This window comes from Ammospiza caudacuta, chromosome 19 (assembly GCF_027887145.1).
Source record: "Ammospiza caudacuta isolate bAmmCau1 chromosome 19, bAmmCau1.pri, whole genome shotgun sequence".
Classification (NCBI taxonomy): Eukaryota; Metazoa; Chordata; class Aves; order Passeriformes; family Passerellidae; genus Ammospiza; species Ammospiza caudacuta.
This window is the reverse complement of record NC_080611.1, coordinates 6,568,081-6,595,216: the sequence shown is the minus strand read 5'-3', so window position 1 is coordinate 6,595,216 and position 27,136 is coordinate 6,568,081. Positions and strand designations below refer to the sequence as shown.

At 44.2% G+C, this 27,136-nt stretch overlaps 1 pseudogene; it reads left to right on the top strand.

The window, feature by feature from the left end:
- The first annotated feature begins 9,407 nt into the window (after nucleotides 1–9,407).
- On the top strand, nucleotides 9,408–24,877 carry LOC131566105 (myosin heavy chain, skeletal muscle, adult-like; annotated as a pseudogene).
- The last annotated feature ends 2,259 nt before the right edge of the window (nucleotides 24,878–27,136 follow it).

Sequence of the window (27,136 nt, the reverse complement as noted above, 5' to 3'; positions counted from 1 at the left end):
AGCAAGTGCTGAGGGCCTGGCATCTAGACTGAAATGGGTTTTCAGGGCAAAGGATGGACATCCCAAGAGGTCAATGCCAGTCTGAGGTGAGAGCATATTCAGTGGGCCCCATGATCATACCTGTAATGCAAATCAAACTGTGGGGCAACAGGGATTTTCCTCCTTGACACTAATTATTAATGAGGACATTCTCAAAGACTTCCCATGCAATCACTGCTGATTCCACCATGGAAGAATGTGCAGAAACCAGGTGAGAAAGGGCATGGAAGACACCCACCCGCAAAGATGCTGTTTCTGTCCCAAAGGGACATCTGGGAGTCTCTGTGCAGTTGAGGCTGCAAGCACAGAGGTGCCCTTCAGTTCCAGTGCCCTCCAGTCATCTTCCTCTTGCTGACAGGGATGAAGTCTTTCCTTCTGCCCTGGCATGTGGCAGGGAGTTGCCCACAGCTGGAGGAGGGAGGGACTTTGGAAAGCCAAGAACAGATAATTGCCCTATTTAGGTGGGTTGTGCTTCATGTCCTTGGCTTGGAGGATCCCTTGTCCTAGGAGGAATCTGTGGCCAGAATGTGACTTTTCCATCATGATAGAGCTACTGAGATGGACACAGGCTGTCCCAGCATGAGTCTGCCAGAGACCTGGGTCTTCAGGGGAAAAAAACTCTGGCCTAAAATACCCAGAGCTACCATGGAAGGTAAAGAATATATGAGCATCCTGTGCTGTGATTTCTGTTGCCTTTTAAAGCAGGGGTATTTGGTGCCACACTTGGAAACCACATCATGTATCTGCCGCAGGAACTGCCCTTTTGACCACACTGTGACTATCATGACTCCCTGCCCTGAGTACCTCACATGGTTGTCACATTGCAGACTTTGTGAAGGTCCTGAGAGATTTTTGGGACACGGACGTCCAAACACGTTGGCAGGGTGAAATGGCATCAGAATTAAAAGTAAGTCTGAGAAACCGGAGAAGTTGTCTCAGATCTTCAGAAGGAAATGCAATAAAGAGAAATAAAGTACTTTTGTGATGATTAGTCAAAAAGATTTATGGGTTTTGAAATAGGAAGAAAAGGAAGGGGAGGTTATAACCCATCAAAAGTTAACTTTGAGGGGAAAAATGTAGATTTTGATATTTTTGAAGATTTCTAGGGAACTCTTTGGTTTGTGTTTGCATGTTATTGCAGCAGACCTAGAACAATTCTGTGGTAGGAAAGAATTCACTGGGTTGGGTTGGTAAATAAATGAATAAGAAAAACAGCATTTTTATTTCGGATAATACATTTTGAACAATATAAAATTATTAAAATATCAAGCATAAATTATAAATATCTTGAAAATATAATCTGCTGTACTTGGAAAATTATCATATTCCTCAGGATTCTAAACTCATATCACACTTATTGAATGTTTTATTTTGCGGGGATTTTTCAGGATTCTTACAACTTGCTATAATTTTCAGTCTAAACTAATCATTCCAAACAAGGTTTGCTCTTCCTAAAGCCATCTTTAGATAGATTATTCTAGTCCTACATGTTCTCCTAGGAATTACAGCCCAGCTTTATTGAAGATCCATATTACATTATTTAGAACACATGTAGAACACCCATAAGAAACCAAAGTTTTACTATTCTTAATGTGTATCCTCTCAAAACTGAAAGCCAGTTTGGAGAACCCTCTTCTTCCAATGTATATAATGAATCTGGTAATTACCAATCCAAAACATCTGCTATCAATACTGCAGACTTTTTCTGCACTTGAAAATGCCTTGTACAATTTGGGTTTAATGTTCTGATGTTCTTGTTTTATGAAGAAAAGTGGTAAACATTTTTATATAATTGCAACATTCACTTAGAAGAAAAAAAGGCTAGTGCAAATCTAAGCAAATTTATTTCCATAGCGTAGCCTCTCTCTGCTTCTCTTGCAAGTGCAGTCAACAGAGAAACAAGCCAATCAATCAAGCTAATTTTATTTCATATTGCTGTTCTCATTTCTTCTCTTTCCATGCCATTGTCCAGCTCCTTTTGCCTTTTCCTTCTCCTTCCATTGCCATCAGAGCCTGTTCACCTCACTCACCTGTTTGGTAACTGAAGATTTTCAGCTACTCTGGCATGCGATGGAAAGGACATCCTGAATGTCACCTCCTCATCCAGAACCTGCTGCTCATGTTTCTCTGACATATGCTGTGAAGATGGGAGGAATTTGAGTAACCATAGAAATCTCACACACACAGAAAGTAGTTTATCATTAAGTCTAAAAATTCTGTGAGTCAACTGTCACTAATCTCTAGCTGGTTTTGCCCTCTTCACTTTTCTTTGCGAGACTTACTTTTCCTCAGCGGGCAGACACTTAGATGTCACCAAGCAGAATAAAGACATTCCTAGGTTTAAAATATACTGTTGAAACTTCAGAAGTCCCACATGTTTTCCCTGCTGTGAGGTCAGCTAATAACTGCATTAAGCATTGCAGAAATGAATCTCCAAAGGAAGGGGCAGGATCAGAAGAGCTCAAAGCCATCTCAGTCCATTCACAGCTACCCTGAGATCCAGGGATGTTCTAAGCAGTGCAGGCACAAAGCTCGGATCTCTCACATTCTGTTCTTGCAATGGCCAAACCAGTAGCTGGCCCAAAGTACCTCACCAGGTTAGTTAATCTCTCCTTTGTTAGGTTCATCACTGTTTTTTTTTTTGCTAGACATAATCCCCAACTCTTTCTATCCATCATTTTAGTACTGCTAATCTGAAATGATAGCTCAAGTCTCTGAAGGACTCATTTTACCCAGGTAAAAAATTACCCAGATTAAATATGCCAAAACCAGAAAAAGTACTTAACATATTTAATTTTATTCAACCCAATACCTATCTTTCAATAGAAATTCAATGTAAAATTCATTCTTACCATCTCCAGGGTCCAGTGTTCGGCCACATCTTAGCAAAAGTGTCCCAGTGAGAAGCTTGCACCAGAGAATTAATGTTCTGGCATTTCTCCTTGTCTCATGCCAGCATTCCTGAGAGGTCTTACTTTACCCAGGGATCTTCAGTAAGAGGCTACACATTCCTTTTCAGTCATTAAGGATCCCCAGTCAAAAAGGTCCCTCCTGGCATGTTTTAAAAATATTAACAGCATAGCTGAGAATAGCATTTGCAAGCTGCAAATCCCATTGCATTTGCAAGCTGCAATTCCCATTGGAAATTTTCCTTCTAGATTAATGTAAAACTAACACGAAGCAGTAAAAAGTATTGCACATATTCAATTTTTTAATAAGAAACCTGAGTGCTTAGCTTTGCATTTTGGATCAAGTCAGTATATGAGAAAATGTCTTTTCTTGCATGTTGATAATTTCATTCCTACAGCTAAAGGCTTCTCATTAGAAGATAAACTATTCTAGTAACCCTGTCTATTTTCCAAATCTATGTAATATTAACCTTTTTTTGGCACAATAAGTATGTATATGTGTTCCAGGTGTAGCATTTGGATTAATTTTGTTTTCTTGGTTCAGTCTACTGAAATGAAGCTACTTCTAAAATGAGAAGGGAGAGAATTAATTAAAAGGATTTCATCACAATTCTTGATTTTCATCTCCAAAGTATGAAGCTCCTCTTGAGATTTTTGCTCTTTGAGACTGAAAAAGAAATGTTGAAAAGTGTTAGCACATTCTAAAGTGAATGATGATGTAGTGAGTTTGTCTCCTGGATTCCTATAGGAGTGACAGCAGAGCTCAAGCCCTTTCCATTCTAGCAAGACTTTGGCTGCATCAACCTCTCATTTGCAATGCACCTACATTACTGCATCTTCTCTCTCCACTGCCTGTCCCTCCTCTCTTCACATGCCCTATCCTGCGTTACCCCTTCTCAGCTTCCTCACCGATGAGTGCTCTCATTCTTCTCACCCTCACCCACCTAACCTCAACATGTCCCTGGAGGCGTGTCCCTTGCAGGGAGCCCCTGCCCAGGCACAGGATGGGACAGGCTCACTGCTCCTCTGCTCTCCCAGCTGTGTCTGAGCTTAGCTTACATGGGCTGTGGTCTGCCAGGGAACCAGCACATCCATGCAGATCCTGCTCATTCCTGGTCCCTCCCATGGCCCTGAACACTTCCCAGTTCCCAATGAGGGCATCAGGGACCCCAATTACCTGAGGAGGAGCTGCAATGACCCGTCCCCAGGCACAAGGAGACACAGCTGTTTGTGTAGGGCACCTGAGCCTGCTTTCCAGGTCCTCAACCCACAGCAGGAAGTTTCCTACTGGAGCAGAAGCTGAGCATCTCTGAGGTCTGTCCAACCTTCCAGGGCTCACTACCAAGAATTGTTTGTTTGACCCTGTGAGCTTCATGTTGTTAGGAAAATAAGTAAGACTTTGGAGTCATGCTTTTAATCTTCATCTAGTGTGGCAGTAATTACTCATCAAGACCCAATTTCACTCTGCAATGCATCTTGTTATCCCCCTGAATCTCTACATTTCTTTCCCATGAAATGCCATTCTGTGAGCAGTAAAACCTCACAAGGCCTAGATCAGAGGACACGTCTATCATATAAGTATAATCAGTGTTACATTGGAATCTACTGATGCTTATTGACTTGAATGAATTATCTCCAAAGATACAGTCAGTTGGAAATAAATGTCATAGCAGCCAACCTTCAGGAAAAGTTTCTGGACTCAAAACTCCCCAGTCACAATCTCAGTGAGGCATGATGCTACCTAAGATGTGAAAGTTTCTTTGTGAATCTATAAATGATTACTTTTTCATCTACTGCTCACTGAATGGATGTCCTACTGGATAAATAAACATCCTGAAAACATGTTTGAAATTTCAGATTGTACTGGGAAACTAGTGAAAAGTAGAAACTAAGGAGACTGCAAGCGATAGTTGATGAGCATATAAAAATTATAAATTGAACATAATTTCACTGCTGCACTATAGTGCAAGGGGAAATGGGACCTCACAGTTTGTTTTCTACTACAGTGGTCTCTGCTGGCTGCCACAGGACAATCTGTTTATAGTAAGATTCAACCTAGACGGGATGAAAAGGCCTTCCTTGCCAAATGTGAGAAGTCGGCAGTGCTCATTTTCAATCAGTTTTTTCAAGCTGCATAACAGAATGGATGAGAATTATATGAAGATCTGATCATTCTTTTCTTAGGTTTATTCTTTGTAATAGGTTCTGACACCAGAACAAGGACCATGGGGCTTCTTCCACTGAAGAAACCCATTAATAAAGGTATTGAAACATGTATAAAAGTAATTAAGAAAATACCACTCTTTCAGGCTGTGAAAAGTTTTCCACAATAGAACGTTATAAACTCTAGTCTCCAGTTTACAATGTAAATCTAAAATTGGTGAGATATTGCCAGGCCATAGGCTGGAAATCTGTGTATGTATATACTTTTCCTTGTTGCTAAGTATTATCTCTCTCTGCCTGCTAACACAGAGTCTGAGATAGAAGAAGTCATATCCTAAGGGCTGGCAGACAGTGAGTCAGCTGCTTGATGTCTTTCTCAAGATGGTTCTATTTTCAGCATGCTTCAGTCTCTTCAGGGGAAATGTCAGACCTGCAAGACCTTGCCCACTTCACATTGCTGAGCAGGATATTCTGTGTCCAGGGTCTGTGCTCACTCTCCCTCTCCTCTTTTTGAGTGTGCCATGCATAGAGCAGAGTCCAGCCCTGCAGTGACAGCAGCAGAACTGGGGGACAGTGGTGGGCAGGATCCATTTAATTTTTCTTTCAATGTTAAGGCATCACTGCTGCTTTCAGTACACCCTTTCCTAAGGACTAGCATCCCAATAGCTGCCTGGCCATGTGCCTCACTCTTGCCTGTTGCAAGGCTGGGTCCACATCCTGCACAGCACAACAGAAAAAAGCCCCAAAAGTGCTCTGCTGAGTAGACTGGCTTTGTCATTTGCCACTGGAAAAGCAAAGATTTTCAGTTCCAAATGTGAGGGGAGAGAATCCCCAGCTGTTACCTTAGGAGAAGCATCAGACATCCCTCACTTTTCTTTCATTGTCTCAAGTAAGAGTTGTTACATACTTCCTCTGTCTGAATTCTATAAATAATAAATTTCATCCTTTTGCTCAAAGCAAAGCACTTCCTTATTTTTACAGACATGGGGATGCTGGGATTTTTAGCTGTTTAAATCTTACATGGTACATGTAAAACCATTATAATTTGCAACTACTTTTTCATTTTAGAATGTCTTTTATATCTCATCTTTCAGGGAAACCTGATTTAATATCCTTTAAATGTTTATCATATTAATATTTATCGTTGTAACATCTTTCTATCATTGGTATGTATCCCAAGGTTCTGGAGGTCACCTCAAATGCTTTATACATGAGCTGTATTTCAAGAGTTGATATATTGTCCATGAAGGAATGTGAGTTGCAATAGGTTTCTGCTTTTCTATTTTCAGTAACATCACCTTGGACTTACTTGCAACCGGTTGCAGGTTTTTGCCACATGGCATGGAAAATCCTTAGCAACTAACCTTTTAATAAAGAGATCAGTTTTGAGAAATACTTTTTTTCAGACAGGAAAAAAAGCTTTTAGTTCGTAATGTGAAAATCAAATAATATTTCCTTTAGTATATATGAAACTGATTGTCTGACCCCGGCCTCTCTTACTAATTGGTACTCCTTCAATTTGCTTTTTGATGGGATACTTTCAAACATTTTTCTATTTGATATGCAGGGTTTTGTCAAAGTTTTTAGAAGAAAAAGTCTCTCTAGTTTCATACATAGTCATGATCTAAGAAAGCTCTTATATTCCAAAGGCCATGGTCAGTACTGCCATTAGGAGAAGTCTAAATATGACAGAGCCAACTCTAGAGAAGAAATCTTAATGAATTTTTAAAGTTAAAATTATTAAAATAAGTAATTTGGTTTATAAATTTAGTTAAAATATTCAAGGAAAGTTTTCTTACTGATAACAATGTTCAGAAAAATACCAATATTAGCTTTTGTAGCTTTTCTGTATTCAATGTTTGTTGTGACACTAGATTAAAAGGTTTGCAATGAAGAATTTTAGTCAATAATGGCATTCCCCCCCCCCCCCCCCCCCAAATTCCAATCTTTGTCCAATGATCAATTTTTTTCTCTGTCTCTTTTGTGTTTCAGTTGCTGACAAGGCAGTCTACCTGATGGTTCTGCACTCAGCAGAGCTGCTTTGACCCTGTGCTGTCCTTGAGTCAAAGTTGGGAATGAATTAGTGACCAAACCAGTGGATTTTCTTAGGGAATAAGGACAAACTCCTCCAACAAGGAGATGTGGCTGATAGCCGAGATGAAGTGCTTCTCTATCAGTGCAGCATTGTGGACAACAGACAGAAGGAGCTGGTAGCCACTGCCCAGACGGGCACTATGGCCTGATTGCTAGCACAGAAACTCGTTGGGGTGGACTGTATGATTGACGTGTGCTGTGAGTGACAGCTATGAAATATTTGGAAGGGAGAGATGAGGGAGTTGCCCTGATGAGATGCATTCCCACATCCTGAGGGAACTGACAGATGAAGTGGTTAAGCCACTACCCATCACACTTGACAAGTTGTGGTCGTCCAATAAGTTCCACTGACAGAAAAATCCCCGTTTTTAAAAAGGGGCAAAAGAAAGACCCAGGGATCTACAGGCTGGTCAGCTTCACCTCTCCACATGGCAAGATCATGGAGCAGATCCTTCTGGAAAATACGCTATGGTACATTGGCTGGATGATCACACACGAAGCCACAGTGGTCAATGGCTTGAATTTCAAGTGGAGACCAGTTACAAGTTGTGTCCCTTGGCAGGTTGTTTTGAAACCAGTGTTATATTTTAACACATTTATCAAGAGCATGGACAGTGGGGTTTAGGGCGCTGTCAGCAAGTTTGCTGATAACACCAAGCCATGTGCTGCAGTAAACACACTGGAGGGAAGATAGATTGTGGTTGGATAAAAGAGTGACGTTTTTTAAGAAAATGCCAGTGAGACACAGGCCCCAGAATACAGGAATGCCCCTGGAATCATTGGAACTGTGCAGGTTCAGGTTGAATGAGGCTTTGAGCAACCTGATCTAGTCAAAATTCCTACCCACAGCAGTGGTGTTGCACTAGAGGATTGTTTTAAGGTTCTTTGAACCCAAACCATTCTCTGATTTGTCCTCTAAGTTCTGTATGTCCATTGTGCAGACACAGGACTTCTGATGCCTCCCTGCACTCACAGTTTTACACAGATTGTTTCTGAGTTCCTCCTGTTCAGGGCAGAGGGTGTTTCCACCAGCTTCCCCCTGCCCTGCACAGGGAGCCCAGGGCTGAGCTCTGGTTTGGAACAGAAAGTTGCATGATCATCCTTGGAGCAAGATTTTCATGCCCACACCAGTGCTTGATGTTGGATATCTCCTTGGATCATATTTACTGACCTTGCCCTCTGCTCTTCGTTGAGCTTTACCCACTGAGCTCTTTTAACAATCAAAATGCCCATGACCAGGAGAAGAGCGTGTTTCAAGGAGCTTCAGTGACAGTGATATTTGTGATGCGATGGAAATGCTGGACTGAGGATTTCTCAGAGTAACACCACAGTCATGAAATAAAAATCTGCCTTGAGTACATGAAGCAACCATTGGAAATGCAGCAGTATAGCTCACTAGTCCTACATCCAAATTTTCCAAATGCCTCAACTAACTGAACTTCTGTCCTTATGTCTCTAGACAAATTATTTTTAGTCAATACATTCACAGCATTGGTAAGATACAAAACATTTCTAAATATATCTTATTAAATCAAATGACTATGCCATTAGTTCAGTTTGCCAGACAATGCCTTGCCAAAGAATGTTTGCCAAAAAATGTTTTGACCGAAGAAAGGGGAAGAATGCAGAGCACCTGCCAACCAGACTCTATAAAAGAGTCTTTGCAGTGCTCTGCCCTGTCTACTAGAAAAGTTTCAAGGTAAGTGCACTGGATCTAGCTACTAGATATTCCCATTATTGGATATTATGTGCATATATTTTTTTCCTTTGAAACTGGTTTCCAACTAAGTTTTTCCATCTGCATTTAAGGCTATAAAATTTATTCTATCTATACTTTGAAAAATTATTTTATACTAGAATAAAAAGGTTCTTTTAACATATTTCATATTCTCAAATATGACACAACAATTCATAAAGGCAAAGTAAAATCTGTACAGTAAGACAGAAAGACACAAATAAAATAAATTTTTACAAGGTTATTATATATTATTTAGGGATGAAACTATATTTTTCTCTTCTGGGTTTGAACCATTAAACACAAGGAAGGCAACTTTTGGTAGTTTTAGCAATTCTAGTAAGTGCTCAATTTTGATTCATTAGAAAAGCTGTCCTTGCAAGCAAGATACAAGTATGATCTATTCATGTTACATTTGTTTTCTTCCACAGGGTTCTCTGCTGATGTGCCTTCAGTAAACTGCAGCCATGACCTCTGCAGATGCTGAGTTAGCTTGTTTTGGGGAGGCAGCTCCTTACCTCCGAAAATCGGAGAAGGAGAGAATTGAGGCTCAGAACAAACCTTTCGATGCCAAGTCATCAGTCTTTGTGGTTCATCCCAAAGAATCCTTTGTGAAAGGCAAAATTGAGAGCAGGGAATCAGGCAAAGTCACTGTCAAGACTGAAGGGGGAGAGGTGAGTGAAAAACAAGGCTCAAGGGCAACATTTGATCTCCACTTTGAGATTTAAGTGACACGTGTGGATCTTTCTGGTTTTTTGGCAGACCCTGACCGTGAAAGAAGATCAAATCTTCTCCATGAACCCTCCCAAGTATGACAAAATCGAGGACATGGCCATGATGACCCACCTGCACGAACCCGCTGTGCTGTACAACCTCAAAGAGCGTTACGCAGCCTGGATGATCTACGTAAGTGGCAGCAGCAGCTTCCTCTGGGCAGCCTCAGGAGCTGCTGGGCCAGGCTCAGGGCAAGGCAACGTGCTGTGTCCCTTCCTTGCAGACCTACTCGGGTCTCTTCTGCGTCACTGTCAACCCCTACAAGTGGCTGCCGGTGTACAACCCCGAGGTGGTGTTGGCCTACCGAGGCAAGAAGCGCCAGGAGGCCCCTCCACACATCTTCTCCATCTCTGACAATGCCTATCAGTTCATGCTGACTGGTGAGTTTCATGATTTTCTTTAAAATCACTTGGCTGTAAACACTCACAAAGGAGAAAAAGTCTCCTGATGGCAAAGTAGATAATAGTGTTGTGGGAGTGCATTCTCTCTTGTCATTGGAAATGATGAAGACTTTCCTTTGGGTGAAGAGATCAGGTTAGAGATCATTTAGTCAAAGCTGACTTCCACAAGTTCATCCAACTGGGATGCACCTGCAAGTGCTGGAGGGCATCATATCTTGGCCTCTCATTCACCTTGGAATGGTCATGGCAGTCAGGAGATGTGTGTGAGGACTGGAAGAAAGCAAATGTCACAAGTCTTCAAAGAGGGCAAAAAGGAAGATCCATGGAACTACAGGCCTGTCGGCCTCACTTGAGTTTCAGAATGGCTTATCCTGGAGACTATCTGTAAAAATGCAGAATACAAGAATTTGATCATGAGTAGTCAGCATGGCTTCACCAAAGGGAAATTATGCTTAATCAACCTGATTTCTTTCTACAATGGGATAACTGCATTGAGATATGAGGGGAGAGCAATGGAAATTGTCTACCTGGATTTCAGCAAGGGTCCTGATGCTGTTTCCCTGATATCCTCATAGGCAAGCTCAGGGAGGGAGGGCAAAACAAGTGGATGATGAGCTGGATTGAAGACTGGTCTGAATGGCAACTCTCAAAGGGCTGGTTCTGAGCCTTCAACTGTTCAGCATTTTTAAAAATAATCTGGAAGTGATGAAAATATTTCTGATTTGACTAAGTTCTTAAGGTCAGCAAAAATGAAGTCTAATAACAAAGAATTTCAGGGGGACTTTATTACACTAAGTTCCTATTCTGTGAAATTGCAAGAAATTTTTGTGAACAGGAGTGTAAAATAAATGCCACGGGGAAAAAAACTCACTGCCAAGAATTTTTGTAAGTATCTTCTAATATTGCTTCAAAATTTTGGCTGAAGCATCATAAATCTACAAAATAAAAAGCTGAAGCCTGGAGATCACTGAGAAAGAAACAGGGACCAAAACAGAAAGCATTGCTATATACAAGGGGTGTCTTGGTACCTGGTGTGTCATATGCATTTTCAGACTTCCTTCTTCACAAAAGAATGTAGTAAAGTGGAACAGGTAAAGAGGAAGATGAAAAGGTTTCCCAAAGGTAGGACAGGCTGTGCTGGTAAGTCTAGAAGGAAGATTTTTATTACTTTATAAAATTATGCATGGCAAAGATAAGATGAACAAAAAAGACAGAGTACATTATGAAACAAACTCGACACCAGAAACATATTTTTTCCTTCATCATTGAGTGGTTCAAAAATGGAGCATAAAAATGAGACACAAAAATAAATGAGCATGGGTTAAGAAAGCAGACAAAATTGTGGGAAACAAACTCAGCTCAAGCTATTGAAAAGAGATACATTAACTCTAGCTCTGGAAGTACCAAAATTTCAGTATTACAGAGAAGACTATGCTGATAAAGGTTCCTACATGTTTATGATGTTCCTGTAATTTTATTTCATCACCAATCAATTGGGATCCAACATAAAAACTATTTAGAGGGTCTTGTGGACTGATCAGGAATGGTTGTTCCTATGTAGTAAGGATTATGAGAAGCACATGCTCCACTTCAATTCAGCTTACTGATAGACCATTTAATCAGTAACTCTACAAAATGGATCCTTAGTTGAAATCATTTGACATAAACAAAATGAAGAGTATGACATGAAGGGAATATCCAGAAAAAGAATTGCATGTATGCTACACCAGACACCATTGGAGGTTAGAGATGTAAACATCCCAGCTGAGGCTGGGAACATGAAAATATTCAAAATGGGTGAAGGCATATAGGCTTATGAAAGAAATCAGCTGCCAATTGCCAGTGCATTCAAAATAATATCTTCTTTTCTGCCTTGTTCACAGATCGGGAGAACCAGTCCATCCTGATCACGTAGGTACCCCCCTGCGCGGGTCCCCACAGGGCTGCCCGGTGCCAGGGCCCCTCCTGCCTGACCACGCACCCTCTGCTTCTCTCTTGGCTTTGGCAGCGGAGAATCCGGGGCCGGGAAGACTGTGAACACCAAGCGTGTCATCCAGTACTTTGCAACAATTGCAGCCAGTGGAGAGAAGAAAAAGGAAGAACAAACATCAGGCAAAATGCAGGTGAGTCAGGAGGGACAGACTGAATGCTTGGCCTGTCATTGCCCTGTCAACCCAACACAGTGACTGAATAATGATGTCCCTGCAGGGAACGCTTGAGGATCAAATCATCAGCGCCAACCCACTGCTGGAGGCCTTTGGAAACGCCAAGACCGTGAGGAACGACAACTCTTCACGCTTTGTGAGTTCTTGCTTTGGATAATATGTCTCCCCCTGCTCATGGCAACGCCCTTGATGCCTGAAGAGTTCTTCATGCAAAGGGGACATCAGCAGAACACATCCAGGCTGACCTGCTGCTGCTTCTGCTTCACAGGGCAAATTCATCAGAATCCATTTTGGTGCCACAGGCAAACTGGCTTCTGCTGACATTGAAACTTGTAAGAGATTCTCCTGGACTGCTCCCATCCCTTCCCAAATTCCCATCTCCATGTACACTCCCACAAGTGCCTAACTCTTTCTACCATCCTTGCCAGATCTGCTGGAGAAGTCCAGAGTCACTTTCCAGCTCAAGGCGGAAAGGAGCTACCACATCTTTTATCAGATCATGTCCAACAAGAAGCCGGAGCTAATTGGTAGGAAAAAGCATTATGACTTTTTGGGGTTGATCACTTAGGAACAGCTCCCTCTCTTACCTGTTGGCAAAAGTAAACCTATGCTTTGCCTTTTCCTATTTGCAGACATGCTCCTCATTACCACCAACCCCTACGATTTCCACTTTGTGAGTCAAGGGGAGGTCACTGTGCCCAGCATTGATGACCAGGAGGAGCTGATGGCTACAGATGTAAGTAACACAGCAACAAGGTACCTAGAGAGCACGTCTTGAGGGTTACATCTCTGACCCACTAAGGACACATCTTTGAATTCATTATTTTAACTGCAGAGTGCCATTGACATCCTGGGCTTCACTGCAGATGAGAAAACGGCCATCTACAAGCTGACAGGGGCTGTCATGCACTATGGGAACCTGAAGTTCAAGCAGAAGCAACGAGAGGAGCAGGCAGAGCCTGATGGCACAGAAGGTACCAGCAAATCCAGGGGCTGATTTGTGCCCTTCTCTGCCTCCAGAGGTGATATGTTAGCCTCCAGAGGCACACTGCAGTGGCCTGAGTCCCCACATACCACAGAGAGAATTTCTTTTTTGCCCCTGCTCCCTCTAACTGCAGAGGTGCTTTCCTAGTCATGGGAAGTCCCATTATTTTATCCAATGGTGGCTCCCCAGAATCATGCTGCCTGAAAGCAGAAACTTCAATTTCAACACAGGATATCTCTCTCTCTCTTGAAAACATCCAAGCACTAATAGACACTGATGGGCAATTGTGCTTTCTTAGAAATAACTCCTGCAAGCTGTGCTACCCACAAATCCCCTTCCCACAGAAAGAGAATATGCCTTGCCTTATGTCCTGCTAGTGGCTTTTGGTTGTTGTTCTGGGAAATTCCAGGTTCAGGCTCTTCCTATCCAAGCCATACTTGTTCTTGCCTTCAAAGACCACCATCAGTAGTGTCCAGAATTTGCATTGCTTCACAGGCCTTCAATATGGAATGAGACAAATCCTCTTCCATTCCTAGAACATGAACAGCAAAGTTGTTCACAACACATGAAGTACAGAGATGGTCCATGAACAAAGGCTTTTCTCTCTCTCCCCACCTCTAGTGGCTGACAAGGCTGCCTACCTAACGGGCCTCAACTCAGCTGAATTTCTCAAGGCCTTGTGTTACCCCCGAGTCAAGGTTGGGAATGAATACGTGACCAAAGGTCAAAACGTGACACAGGTAACATCTGACAGTCAAAAATGCACAGCTGGAAGGACCATGTCACATTTTTCTTTGCCCCTCAGAGGTAATTCCAATCCTGTCTCCTCTGCTGTAGGTGAACAATTCAGTGGGTGCCCTGGCCAAGGCAATGTTTGAGAAGATGTTCCTGTGGATGGTTGTTCGTATCAACCAACAGCTGGACACGAAGCAGCCCAGGCAGTACTTCATTGGTGTCCTGGACATTGCTGGCTTTGAGATCTTTGATGTAAGGAGCAAGGGTTTGACACCACAGTCAAGCAATGGGCAAGGAGGGCTCAGGAGGACACAGGAACACACAGAGGACTAAGGCTCACACAGCTATGAGCCAAAGGGGTGGATGCTCTTGTAGAGGCAGTGGTCTGGCAAGTTCACAGTGTGTTTCCTGTTCTGTGAATGCAGTGATGATGCAAGGACTTCTGTGTCAGAAGACAACCCCCCAGATTTTTGTTCTGAGACCTGGGAAATTCTTGGGTGGGAGACTCAGGAGGTTTCTACCATCCAGCAGCTCAGAGAACTGACACCATGGGGCTACTGAGCTTACCAAAGACTTGCAGCTGAGTACCACAGTGAAAAAGAATTGACACTTTTGGCTTGATTTGCAAAGTAATAATGAAAGTGTCCTTCAAGGACAGTGAGTGTTAGAGTAGAAACACATAGTGGTATAGTAGGGTCGGGAGCGGTATTTCAACTTCAAACAGCCTTAGGAGAATGGCAGCAAAGGCCTGCGTGTTTTGGCACACCTTGAGAACCTGTGCACCTTTCCTTGCTTTGGGCAGTTCAACAGCTTTGAGCAGCTGTGCATCAACTTCACCAATGAGAAACTGCAACAGTTCTTCAACCACCACATGTTCGTGCTGGAGCAGGAGGAGTACAAGAAGGAGGGCATTGAATGGGAGTTCATTGACTTTGGCATGGACCTGGCTGCCTGCATTGAGCTCATTGAGAAGGTACCTTTCCCTTGCATGATATGATGGCGGTTGGAATTCTGTGATGTTTCTGAGGCACAGTCAGATCCAAAGTCCACAGACAAATTTGAGAAATAAATATCATATCACCTGACCTCACCAAAGTACAAAGCCCCTTGTAGCTGCTTTTCCCCATATTTTTCTCTTTATCATTGCTTCCCCAATTCTACAACCAATTCTCATGTGAGCTGGATAGACATTCCTACCAGTTCCACGAAGATAGGCTGCAGGGAGGCAAGGGATGGCAGAAATAAAGTCTTTGACTGAGGACAACTCGTGGTAAACCCAGGCTTTCATCCAGGATGAGATGCTGCCAATAGTACAACCAGACTTTGATGTTCATAGCACTGGTTTCTTGTCATTGTCATAGAGTCACAGAACGTTTTGGGTAGGAAGGGACCATAAAGAACATTTTGTTCCAATCCCCTACCATGGTGGGGGACTCCTTCCACTAGACCAGGCAGAAGAACATCCCATCTAATGTGACGTTGAACATTTCCATTAACCTTCCCTTGTAACTTCTTGTGATTTCTCCCAGCCCATGGGCATCTTCTCCATCCTGGAAGAGGAGTGCATGTTCCCTAAGGCAACTGACACCTCTTTCAAGAACAAGCTCTATGACCAGCACCTGGGCAAGTCCAACAACTTCCAGAAGCCCAAGCCTGCCAAAGGCAAGGCTGAGGCCCACTTCTCCCTGGTGCACTATGCTGGCACAGTGGACTACAACATCACTGGGTGGCTGGAGAAGAACAAGGACCCTCTGAATGAAACTGTCATAGGGTTGTACCAGAAATCATCTGTGAAGACCCTGGCTTTACTCTTTGCCAACTATGGTGGAGCAGATGCGGGTGCGTTTTCTGCAAATGTTATTTTTATTATGGCATGGTTTTCTTAGAATTAAAGCTAAAACCACAAGGAATATAAAGTGGATTTGTGTTTTGTAGTATCCAGTGTTTATTGCTCATAATAAATAATGTTTCTTTTTCTTTTCTGTGACTTTCAGAGGCTAGTGGTGGTGGTGGCAAGAAGGGAGGCAAGAAGAAGGGTTCTTCCTTCCAGACTGTCTCAGCTCTTTTCAGAGTAAGAGCAGAATTCATTTCCTCATTAAAATATCTACTTAAATAACATAGGAGTTCAGTAAATTGCAGTCAGAAGACAACCTGTATTCACTAAGAGTCAGATGCATATTTATAAAATTTTTACACCAACATAATTATGTATTTCCTATAGCTGAAGACCCAGAAAGACTAATTTTTTTAATGCACATCATAAATAGGCATGGGGTTCTTACTAGGTTAAGCCTGAACTCTTCCTTTTAATCTCACAGGAAAATCTGAACAAGCTGATGGCTAACTTGAGAAGCACTCACCCCCATTTTGTGCGCTGTATCATCCCCAATGAAACTAAAACACCTGGTAAGGCAAGCCAAGGGGAGGAAAGCTTGAGCAGCAGAAGCTCTTCTCCTGAGTGTCAAACAGCAGGGTGGTCACTAATGGTGGTATTTGTCAGGTGCCATGGAGCACGAGCTGGTGCTGCACCAGCTGCGCTGTAACGGCGTGCTGGAAGGGATCAGGATCTGCAGGAAAGGGTTCCCCAGCAGAGTCCTTTATGCTGACTTCAAACAGAGGTGAGAGCTCTCAACCTTTCTGCCAACTCAGAGCAAGCTGAAGAGACTAATCATCTTAACAATCTTTACATTTTACATTGTCATGTTTTGTTGGGAATTTATGATTTATTTTATGCTGATTGTGAGGAGTCACTTGGACTCTTAATTAATGGTATGAATGGTTCTTGCACTCTCTTGCAATGTCTTTCATGTCTTTCACTGTTTTGAAAGAATGCATTCTTGTGATATTATTCATGAACATGATATTATTTTGCTGTTGCTGAGTAGGCAGTGACGTTCAATCACAGTGATGGTTTCAGAACTGTTGATTTCTTAATGTTATGCTTTCTCCTACAGATACAGAGTACTTAATGCCAGTGCTATTCCAGAAGGTCAGTTCATGGATAACAAGAAGGCTTCAGAGAAGCTCCTTGGGTCCATTGATGTTGACCACACCCAGTACAGATTTGGGCACACCAAGGTAGAATGAAGTTCTGTATTAAAATATAGTGTGCCCCAGTAATGCACTACCAACACTGATGTACTACAATCTTGCCTTTCTCAAGGTGTTCTTCAAAGCTGGACTGATAGGTGTGCTAGAGGAGATGAGAGATGAGAAACTGGCAGAGATTATGACCATGATACAAGCCAGGTCCAGAGGCTTCCTGATGAGAGTGGAGTACCAGAGAATGGTGGAGCGGAGGTAGATACATCTCCCTCATTTGTTATGTTCTAATGGTAGCTGGCAAATTGAGACAAAATTCACCAAACACGGGATATTCAATAACCATGTGGATTTGTTTTCAGGGACTCCATCTTCTGCATCCAGTACAACGTTCGCTCATTCATGAATGTCAAACACTGGCCATGGATGAAGCTGTTCTTCAAGATCAAGCCATTGCTGAAGAGTGCAGAGTCTGAGAAAGAAATGGCCAACATGAAGCAAGAATTTGAGAAAACCAAGGAAGAGCTTGCAAAGTCTGAGGCAAAGCGGAAGGAGCTGGAAGAGAAAATGGTGGCCCTGGTGCAGGAGAAAAATGACCTGCAGCTCCAAGTGCAGGCTGTGAGTATCACTGTTCATTTTCCTCTGGAAAAAGAATGATGTACTGTCAGAATGCTTCTTGTCCTGCAAAAAGACTTACAGGAATTAATGGGTAGAAGAAAACAGTCTAAATCACACACTCTGAGGCACTCGAATGTTGAGTAAACAGGCACCAGCAGGGGAATAGTGAGACTGCTGGCTGACCCATATGGCACTCACCATTACTGTTGTGTGAGGAAAGAGCCACGTAGCACCAGACAATGTGTATTGAACAGCGGAGAACTTGGAGATCGAAGAGAAATAATTTTCAAACCAGTGTTTCTGTCTAACACTGTAAAAGCAAACCTGAGAATAACCTACTTTTTCTCCAAACTCAATAAGGAAAACACAATTTGACCAAAAAAACCCAAATCTTTCTGCACTGAAGTATTGTCATAAAACTTCTATTGCTGAAATACTATAAAGTTAACTAGTCAATTAAACAGAAGAAGATATTGCATATTTTTACCATGAGAAAACTACTCCAAGCCATTACTGCTGCTGAAACTAGAAACTGAAGTAACCCCTATTTCATTCTGCTTGTGAGTGTTATCAGGCATTCTCATAGCTAGTCACACTGGGAGACATATTTAGGAGACAAAAAACTTTGGAATAAATATTGAATTCCAAATGACAAGGCTTACCAGTAGACACCACTCAAGATCCCTCTGTTACTGGAATTGAATGTCATGTTCAGCTGTTACTCAGTAATAAAAGAGTAGAGAAAGTTCAAAACATCAGAACCCACAAATTTCTGTCTGTCCACCAGGAAGCAGATAGCTTGGCTGATGCTGAGGAAAGGTGCGACCAGCTCATCAAAAACAAAATCCAGCTGGAAGCCAAAATTAAGGAGCTGACAGAAAGGGCTGAAGAAGAAGAGGAAATCAATGCTGAGCTGACAGCCAAGAAGAGGAAGCTGGAGGATGAATGTTCAGAGCTGAAGAAAGATATTGATGACCTTGAGCTAACACTGGCCAAGGTGGAGAAGGAAAAACATGCCACTGAAAACAAGGTATGAGGTAGAACCTGTCACTCACACTCAAGAAAATGGGTTGTGTGCCATTGCAGGACATCTATAGCTAGTTCCTTTATTTATATTTGCTCCCTTCTTCTCAAAGGTGAAAAACCTGACTGAGGAGATGGCAGCTCTGGATGAGACAATTGCCAAGCTGACAAAGGAGAAGAAAGCCCTCCAAGAGGCGCATCAGCAGACCCTGGATGACCTGCAGGTAGAGGAAGACAAAGTCAATACTCTGACCAAAGCCAAGACCAAGCTGGAACAGCAAGTGGATGATGTAAGCACACAGATATAGAGCAGGAAGAGGACAGGTATGGAGTCCAAACTGGCTGGCAGAGCCCTGATGGTCTTGTGTTTAGCTGGAAGGGTCCCTGGAGCAAGAGAAGAAACTGCGCATGGACCTGGAGAGAGCAAAGAGGAAACTGGAAGGAGACCTGAAGCTGGCCCAGGACAGCATCATGGATTTGGAGAATGATAAGCAGCAGCTGGATGAGAAACTGAAGAAGTAAGTGTGGCTCTGGGGCCCGTGAGTGCTGGGCTGCAGCACTTGTCTTGTTTCTTTGTGCTCTAACACGGTTCACTTGTCCCAAAGGAAAGACTTTGAAATCAGCCAGATCCAGAGCAAGATTGAGGATGAACAGGCCCTGGGCATGCAATTTCAGAAGAAGATCAAGGAGCTGCAGGCAAGTCTCTGTTCCTTTTGCCCTGCCTTGCTCAGGCTCAGCTCAGGCAGGAGGAGGGCACGGCTGTGAAGGGTCCCTGCTGTTCTGCAGGCCCGCATTGAGGAGCTGGAGGAGGAGATTGAGGCAGAGCGAACCTCTCGCGCTAAAGCAGAGAAGCATCGCGCTGACCTGTCCAGGGAGCTGGAGGAGATCAGCGAGCGCCTGGAAGAAGCAGGAGGGGCCACAGCAGCTCAGGTGGAGATGAACAAGAAGCGTGAGGCAGAGTTCCAGAAGATGCGCCGTGACCTGGAAGAGGCCACGCTGCAGCACGAAGCCACGGCTTCTGCCCTGCGCAAGAAGCACGCGGACAGCACAGCTGAGCTGGGCGAGCAGATCGACAACCTGCAACGCGTGAAGCAGAAGCTGGAGAAGGAGAAGAGTGAGCTGAAGATGGAGATTGATGACTTGGCCAGCAACATGGAGTCTGTCTCCAAAGCCAAGGTATGGAGTTGCAGGAGAAAATGCTCACAGGGACAAAGTGTGGCACAAAAGCTGCCTCTGCAACACTCATTCCCAGAAACAAAATCTTCACACTGACAATAAGGCAGAGCGCAGATCATCATCTCTTTTCCTTTCCTGTGTTTCCTCTCTAGGCCAACCTGGAGAAGATGTGCCGCACGCTGGAAGATCAGCTGAGTGAGCTTAAAACTAAGGAGGAGCAGAATCAGCGCATGATCAACGACCTCAATACACAAAGAGCTCGTCTGCAGACAGAGTCAGGTGAGACATCCTCATTCCCAAATTTCAGTTGCAGTACCTGCACGCCCTGAGTGAGCCAGAGAGTACAAGGTGGCAACTGGTATAAGTTCTCCAGGCCATTACAGGTTACATGGCTTTACAAGCAGAAGGTGTCGTAGGAGTAACAGTGTGCATCCTTTTTTTCCTTTCCTTTTCCAGGTGAATTTTCCCGCCAGGTGGAGGAGAAAGATGCTCTGATCTCTCAGCTGTCTAGGGGCAAGCAAGGATTTACCCAACAGATTGAGGAACTCAAGAGACATCTAGAGGAAGAAATCAAGGTCTGGAAATACCCCACTATCCACAGCCTACATCACCCCCAAAAACATCTGCAGAATACTGACTTGCGCTAGACTGCTTCAGTGTTCTTTCCCCAAACACACATAGGACTGGAGGGAATAGCACTAATGCACAGCCTCTCACTCTTCCTCTAGAGAGGGAAGGAAGCACAATATTTTAGGTGCTGGAGGAAGTAATCCACAAGGTTTCCATGAAATTCTGATGATCCTCTCTGAGACAGGATTCAGCCACGTGTTTAAACAAGCAGCAGATTACTATCCCCAGTGGAGCCATCACTAATGCTTCCTGATGCTCCAGAATATGTCAACGAGTGCTTCACCAGCTCCAAGCTATACATTTGCCCAAATAGAGTTTCATTCAGTTTTCACTTTCAAGTTCAGAGTCAAGAGGGATTTAAAGATAAGTATTCAAGTTTGCCAAACCCAATGTCCCCACAGGCCAAGAACGCCCTGGCACACGCCCTGCAGTCTGCTCGTCATGACTGTGACTTGCTCCGGGAACAATATGAGGAGGAGCAGGAGGCCAAGGCAGAGCTTCAGCGAGCCATGTCCAAGGCCAACAGTGAAGTGGCCCAGTGGAGAACCAAATACGAGACGGACGCGATTCAGCGCACGGAGGAGCTTGAGGAGGCCAAGTACGTGGGGAAGCAGAATGGGAAATGACGGGAGAAGACTGAAAATAGTCACGGGAAATTTGAATCTCTGAGGGTATAATGTGTGTATAAAGGCAAGGATAATAGTGTATCTGTAAAAAAAAGGAGAAAGAGGGAGGAAGAGAAAAAGAGAGATTGGAACTAGAAAACATAGTCATTAGAAGTGATAAGGCATGTCTAATCGTCCCTAGGTGAAAGGACACAAAAAAGGATAAATCCTTAAATATCTGTGAAAAGTGCTTGGCTAAAAACCCTCAAATAGAAAAACCTGTGCTCTTATGACATTATAGAACTGACAAGCTTCCAAGCTCTAAAATGCAACTGTGCTTGTCTCCTTCAGGAAGAAGCTGGCCCAGCGCCTGCAGGATGCAGAGGAGCATGTTGAGGCAGTCAATGCCAAATGTGCCTCCCTGGAAAAGACAAAGCAGAGGCTGCAGAATGAAGTGGAGGACCTGATGATTGATGTGGAGAGATCCAATGCTGCCTGTGCTGCTCTGGATAAGAAGCAGAAGAACTTTGACAAGGTCTTTTGGCCTCCAGCACCAGCACTCCTGGTCAGAGCAGGGCCCTGTGATGGCCACAGCCCTACTCACCCCCCGTTTCTCTTCAGATCCTGGCAGAATGGAAGCAGAAGTATGAGGAAACGCAGGCTGAACTGGAGGCCTCGCAGAAGGAGTCGCGCTCTCTGAGCACGGAGCTGTTCAAGATGAAGAATGCCTATGAGGAGTCCTTGGACCACCTGGAAACAATGAAGCGGGAGAACAAGAACTTGCAGCGTAAGTCCCTGGCCCTCTGCTCCTCCCTGGCCTTTCTCACTATCAGCCATTCCCACCATTGTTCATGGCTCTGTGCCTGCAGGTCTGCAGAGATGCCTGTCCCCTTGGTGGGGCAGAGCCCTTCCCACTCTGCTCTGTGCCTGACCATGCCATTGATCTTTGTGCCCACAGAGGAGATTTCCGACCTCACGGAGCAGATTGCGGAGGGAGGAAAGGCCATTCATGAGCTGGAGAAAGTCAAGAAGCAGATTGAGACAGAGAAATCCGAACTGCAAGCGTCCCTGGAGGAAGCTGAGGTACAGACAAGGCTAATTAATAATGGCCCCACCACGAGTATGGGTGTAGGCCTTTGGAGAGAGAGCAGGATCTAAGCCTTCCTTTCATATGGAACTGCATGAAAGATTATTTTGAAAGTAAAACATTCTTTGTGCTGAATTGTGCAGGCCTCCCTGGAACATGAGGAGGGGAAGATCCTGCGCCTGCAGCTTGAACTCAACCAAGTGAAGTCTGAGATTGATAGGAAGATAGCAGAGAAAGATGAGGAGATTGACCAGCTGAAGAGAAACCACCTCAGAATTGTGGACTCGATGCAGAGCACCCTGGATGCTGAGATCAGGAGCAGGAATGAAGCCCTGAGGCTGAAGAAGAAGATGGAGGGAGACCTGAATGAAATGGAGATCCAGCTGAGCCATGCCAACCGCCAGGCTGCAGAGGCACAGAAGAACCTGAGGAACACCCAGGCTGTGCTCAAGGTCCGTTCAGCAGAGCTACAAAAAGAGAAATGCGATTCATGACATTTTTACCATTCAAGCACCCACTGATGCCTGGTAATCCCCCTTGTCTCCCTTTCCAGGACACTCAGCTGCACCTGGACGATGCTCTCAGGACACAGGATGACCTGAAGGAGCAGGTGGCCATGGTGGAGCGCAGAGCAAACCTGCTGCAGGCTGAAGTTGAGGAGCTCCGGGCAGCCCTGGAGCAGACAGAGCGGTCGAGGAAATTGGCTGAGCAGGAGCTTCTGGATGCCACTGAACGTGCACAGCTCCTCCACACCCAGGTCAGGCACTGCTGGAAATTTTTCCCATTCACAGGTTATAACAAAGACTGAAATTGTTATTCATCTTTTAAGTGATTCCTGTGTAAACATTTGAAGAAATGTGCTGCAATATGTCCCCTCCGTCCAGCCCTCAATATCTGGTTTACTGCTCTGGTGCTAAAGAAGTCTCTTCCACTAAAGTCTTTCCTAAACCACAGCCACATTTTCAGGCCTTGATGTGGAGGCGTTTGTGACAGTAGGAATCTTGTCTTTCCTGTTGCACAGAACACCAGCCTGATCAACACCAAGAAGAAGCTGGAAACAGACATTTCCCAGATCCAGAGTGAAATGGAGGATACCATCCAGGAAGCCCGCAATGCTGAGGAGAAGGCCAAGAAGGCCATCACAGATGTGAGTTGGACACTCCTGGCATTGCTGATGGTGAATGTACTCTCCCCAAAATATCTCCAGCCCCAAAATGGCTTTGACCTTTTGCTCTGATCAGGCGGCCATGATGGCAGAAGAGCTGAAGAAGGAGCAGGACACCAGTGCCCACCTGGAGAGGATGAAGAAGAACCTGGACCAGACAGTGAAGGACCTGCAGCACCGTCTGGAAGAGGCCGAGCAGCTGGCACTGAAGGGAGGGAAGAAGCAGATCCAGAAGCTGGAGGCCAGGGTGTGTAGGGCTGGGGCTGTGCCTGAGGGAGCGTGTCCCTCCTTGGAGAGACATTGGCAGGGCAGCTGCAGGGCTGGGCTTGTCCTTGCAGGTGCGGGAGCTGGAAGGGGAGGTTGATGCTGAGCAGAAGCGCAGCGCTGAAGCCGTGAAGGGTGTGCGCAAGTACGAGCGCAGGGTGAAGGAACTCACCTACCAGGTAAGGCAGGAGCTCTCCTGCTCTCACTGGGCCTTCTCACAGTGAGTCACATTTTGCACAATCCATCCCCAAGGGGAATTGTTAACCTCACGTGATGCAAAATCGGAATTGACTCTCTAATCTTTTTACCAACTGCTTTAGTCTGAGGAAGACAGGAAGAATGTGCTGAGGCTGCAGGATCTGGTGGACAAGTTGCAAATGAAAGTGAAATCCTACAAGAGACAAGCTGAGGAGGCTGTAAGTATCGCTTGGAGAAAGGGCAAAGCCCACATTCCATTGGGGCAAGATACACATTGTATAAGTCTGAATACCAGGAGAGGGGTATGAAAGAAACTCCTGAGACACAACTTGTTGGCCATGCTGCTTTCTTATTGTTTGTCAAGGCCTTGGTGAGCTCTGGGCACTCTGCAGTCAGGGACATTCATTAAGGGAAGATCTGCAGCCTTTTTCACACAGGAGTCTTGAGTAAACAAACCAGGGGCCACACCCAGTGACTGATGAGTTCCTTAATCTCTGCTAATAATAAGCAGCAGAAGGTTTCCAATAACTCATACAGAGAAATAGTGTGAGAATAAGTACAGAAATGATAAATTGAAGGGTGAAATTGCTCCTCACATGTGACACAGTCCTGGTGGAGCTTGTCCCAGTAGGGTCCTGAGAAGGGATGAGGAGCTCTGTGTGAAGCTGATGTGTGAGCAGTGGCAGGAGGGTGTTGGAGATTTGCAGCCCCACAAGGCTGACTTGCAGCAGGAATGCAGCCCCTGCCCTGGGCTCCTCACCCCTGACTCCCTCTCCCCACACAGGAGGAGCTGTCCAATGTGAACCTGTCCAAGTTCCGCAAGATCCAGCATGAGCTGGAGGAGGCCGAGGAGCGGGCTGACATTGCAGAGTCACAGGTCAACAAGCTCCGAGCCAAGAGCCGTGACATTCACGGCAAGAAGATAGAAGAGGAAGAGTGAGGATGTCATGAGGCATTAGAGTGACCTGAGGGCTGCACAAAATGTGCACTCTCTGTCATTTCCTTATTTCTGCAATTTTTGTTTCAACCATTTTAATGTCTAGAGAATAAATCCTGTAGATTCGTTTGTGTGCATACCATGAGCAGTGCTTTCATTTCTTTCTGGTTTTATTGGTTAAACCTTTTTTACCATTTTTGGTACAGTTTTGCACAGTTTTTTCTTACAGTCCACATGTACCTATGTCTCAGTGCAGCTTTGTTGTCATCTTGTTCCTGACTACTTATCCCTTCTTTTTTTCTTAGTGACTGAGGTGTGACTAGAAAAATAACATCATATGAAGAGAAATCAAGGACAATAATTCCTGATTGTGAGTTCCGCAAGTTCTTCCTACTGGTATACCCCAGACAAATCTTATATTATATTTATCCTTAGGGGACCTCAGCACTTTCCAGCTTGTGATTGTCAGGTGTGAGATACTCCTTTTGCTGGCCTCTGAGAGTGATTTATAGAGTGGTAATAACCCAAAAAAGTTCATGGTTTTTTTTTTCTGAAGCTGACAGAAAGTAGCCTTTAGTCTCCACTAATTTTTTTCCTTTAATGTAATTAGAGGACCATGAAGAGTATCACATCCCCTTGAATTAAAACTGGAGAAGGTTGTTGACAGTTCTGTGAGATTTCCTTTAGTTTTTATAAATTAGATCAGTGTCTAAAAAAGCTGAATTTCTGCCACACTACTTTCTGAAACACTGGCCTGTCTTGGGGAATTTTTCTTTCATGATAAGAAAGATCAGCTGTTTAATGCGGTGTTTTCCTTACTTCTTGTCGTAGAAACTCAATACCCACATCAGGACCTTTTCTCACTAGCCTATGGCAGGAGAGGTCAGAGAAGACAGTAGGGAAGACTCATTTTGCAGTAGTCCAGCAGTGAAAGATAAACAGATTAGTAGCTTTCATTTCATTAGTAGCTGTTTAGATGAATGGTTTTCCATTCAGTGTGCAAAAGAAGCAATAAAGAAGTTGGGCAATTAAATGGCAGATTCTGAGCCTGAGCAGAGAACCACATAAACTGACCATGAAGACTTGATTGCAGGGGGAGAAAGTTACCATGTTCAGTCCCAGGCCCTGCCTCCTAGGGCGGAGTACACTGAATTCCCAGGGAGCACTGGACCAAGCTCATGTAACACCTCCAGGGACAGAACTGGTATGGGGAACTGAGGACAGGTGGTTTATGTCCTTCCAAAAGGAGCAGTCTGTTAAATTCCAGTCAGCCTTACATATGAAAAAACACACAAAACTTTGAGGGGATAGATGAGCATGTGGACAGAGAGATACAGATAATATCATCGACTGGGATTTCCAAAACCTTTCAGCAAGGTTATGAAAGCCAACAGAGGCTTTTATAGAAGTGATGAAGTCATGAGATAAGAAGCAAACCTCTTAGTCAGATGCAGACAGAATGAAAGAGTTATGTGTGCTGAGGCCTGTGTTGCTCAATCTACTGATAAGACAGACAACATCAAGCTGGATGTTTCAGTTGATACACCAGTGGGAAAGAATGTCATCCAGTTAAAGAGCTGTCATCTGTAGTGCTGCATTCAGCTCTGGGACCCTCAGTAAAAAACGGACAATGGACCAGGTAGAGCAGTTGCAGAGCCAAAATAAAAGATCCAAGTCCTGAAATGGCTCTGCTGTGAAGAAAGGCTTACTTAGTTGTGCCTGCTCAGCATGGAGATGAGAAGGCTCTGAAAACACCATATTGCAAGTTTTCAATATATAAAGGCAGCTCTTTAGAGGGGAAAGACTTTTTACCTAGGCCTGTGGCCATAGGACAAGGGGAAAAGTTTTAAATTAAAAAGGGTAGATTCTGGTTGGATATAAATTGACAGTTTTTAAGAAGAGCCCAATGGGACACAGGAACAAACGGACCCTAGAATACAGGAATGTCCCATCAATGGAAAGGTGCAAGCTCAGATTGAATGGGGCTTTAAGCAACCTGATCCAGTCAAAATTCCTACCCACAGCAGTTGTGTTGCACTAGAGGATTGTTTTAAGGTTTCTTCCAACCCAAGCCATTCTCTGATTTGTCCTCTCAGTTCTGTATGTCCATGGAAGTCAGAGATTGTGCAGACACAGGATTCTGATGCCCCCCTGCACTCACAGTCCTATATAGGCTGTTTCTATTTTAGAGAGCTTGTCCTGTTCAGGGCAGAGGTTGTTTCCACCAGCTTCCCCCTGCCCTGCACAGGGAGCCCAGGGCTGAGCTCTGGTTTGGAACTCCAGAAAGTTGCATGATCATCTTTGGAATAAGCTTTTCATGACAGTGCTTATTGTTGAATATCTTGCATCAGATTTAGTGACCTTGCTCTCTGCACTTCATTGAGCTTTACC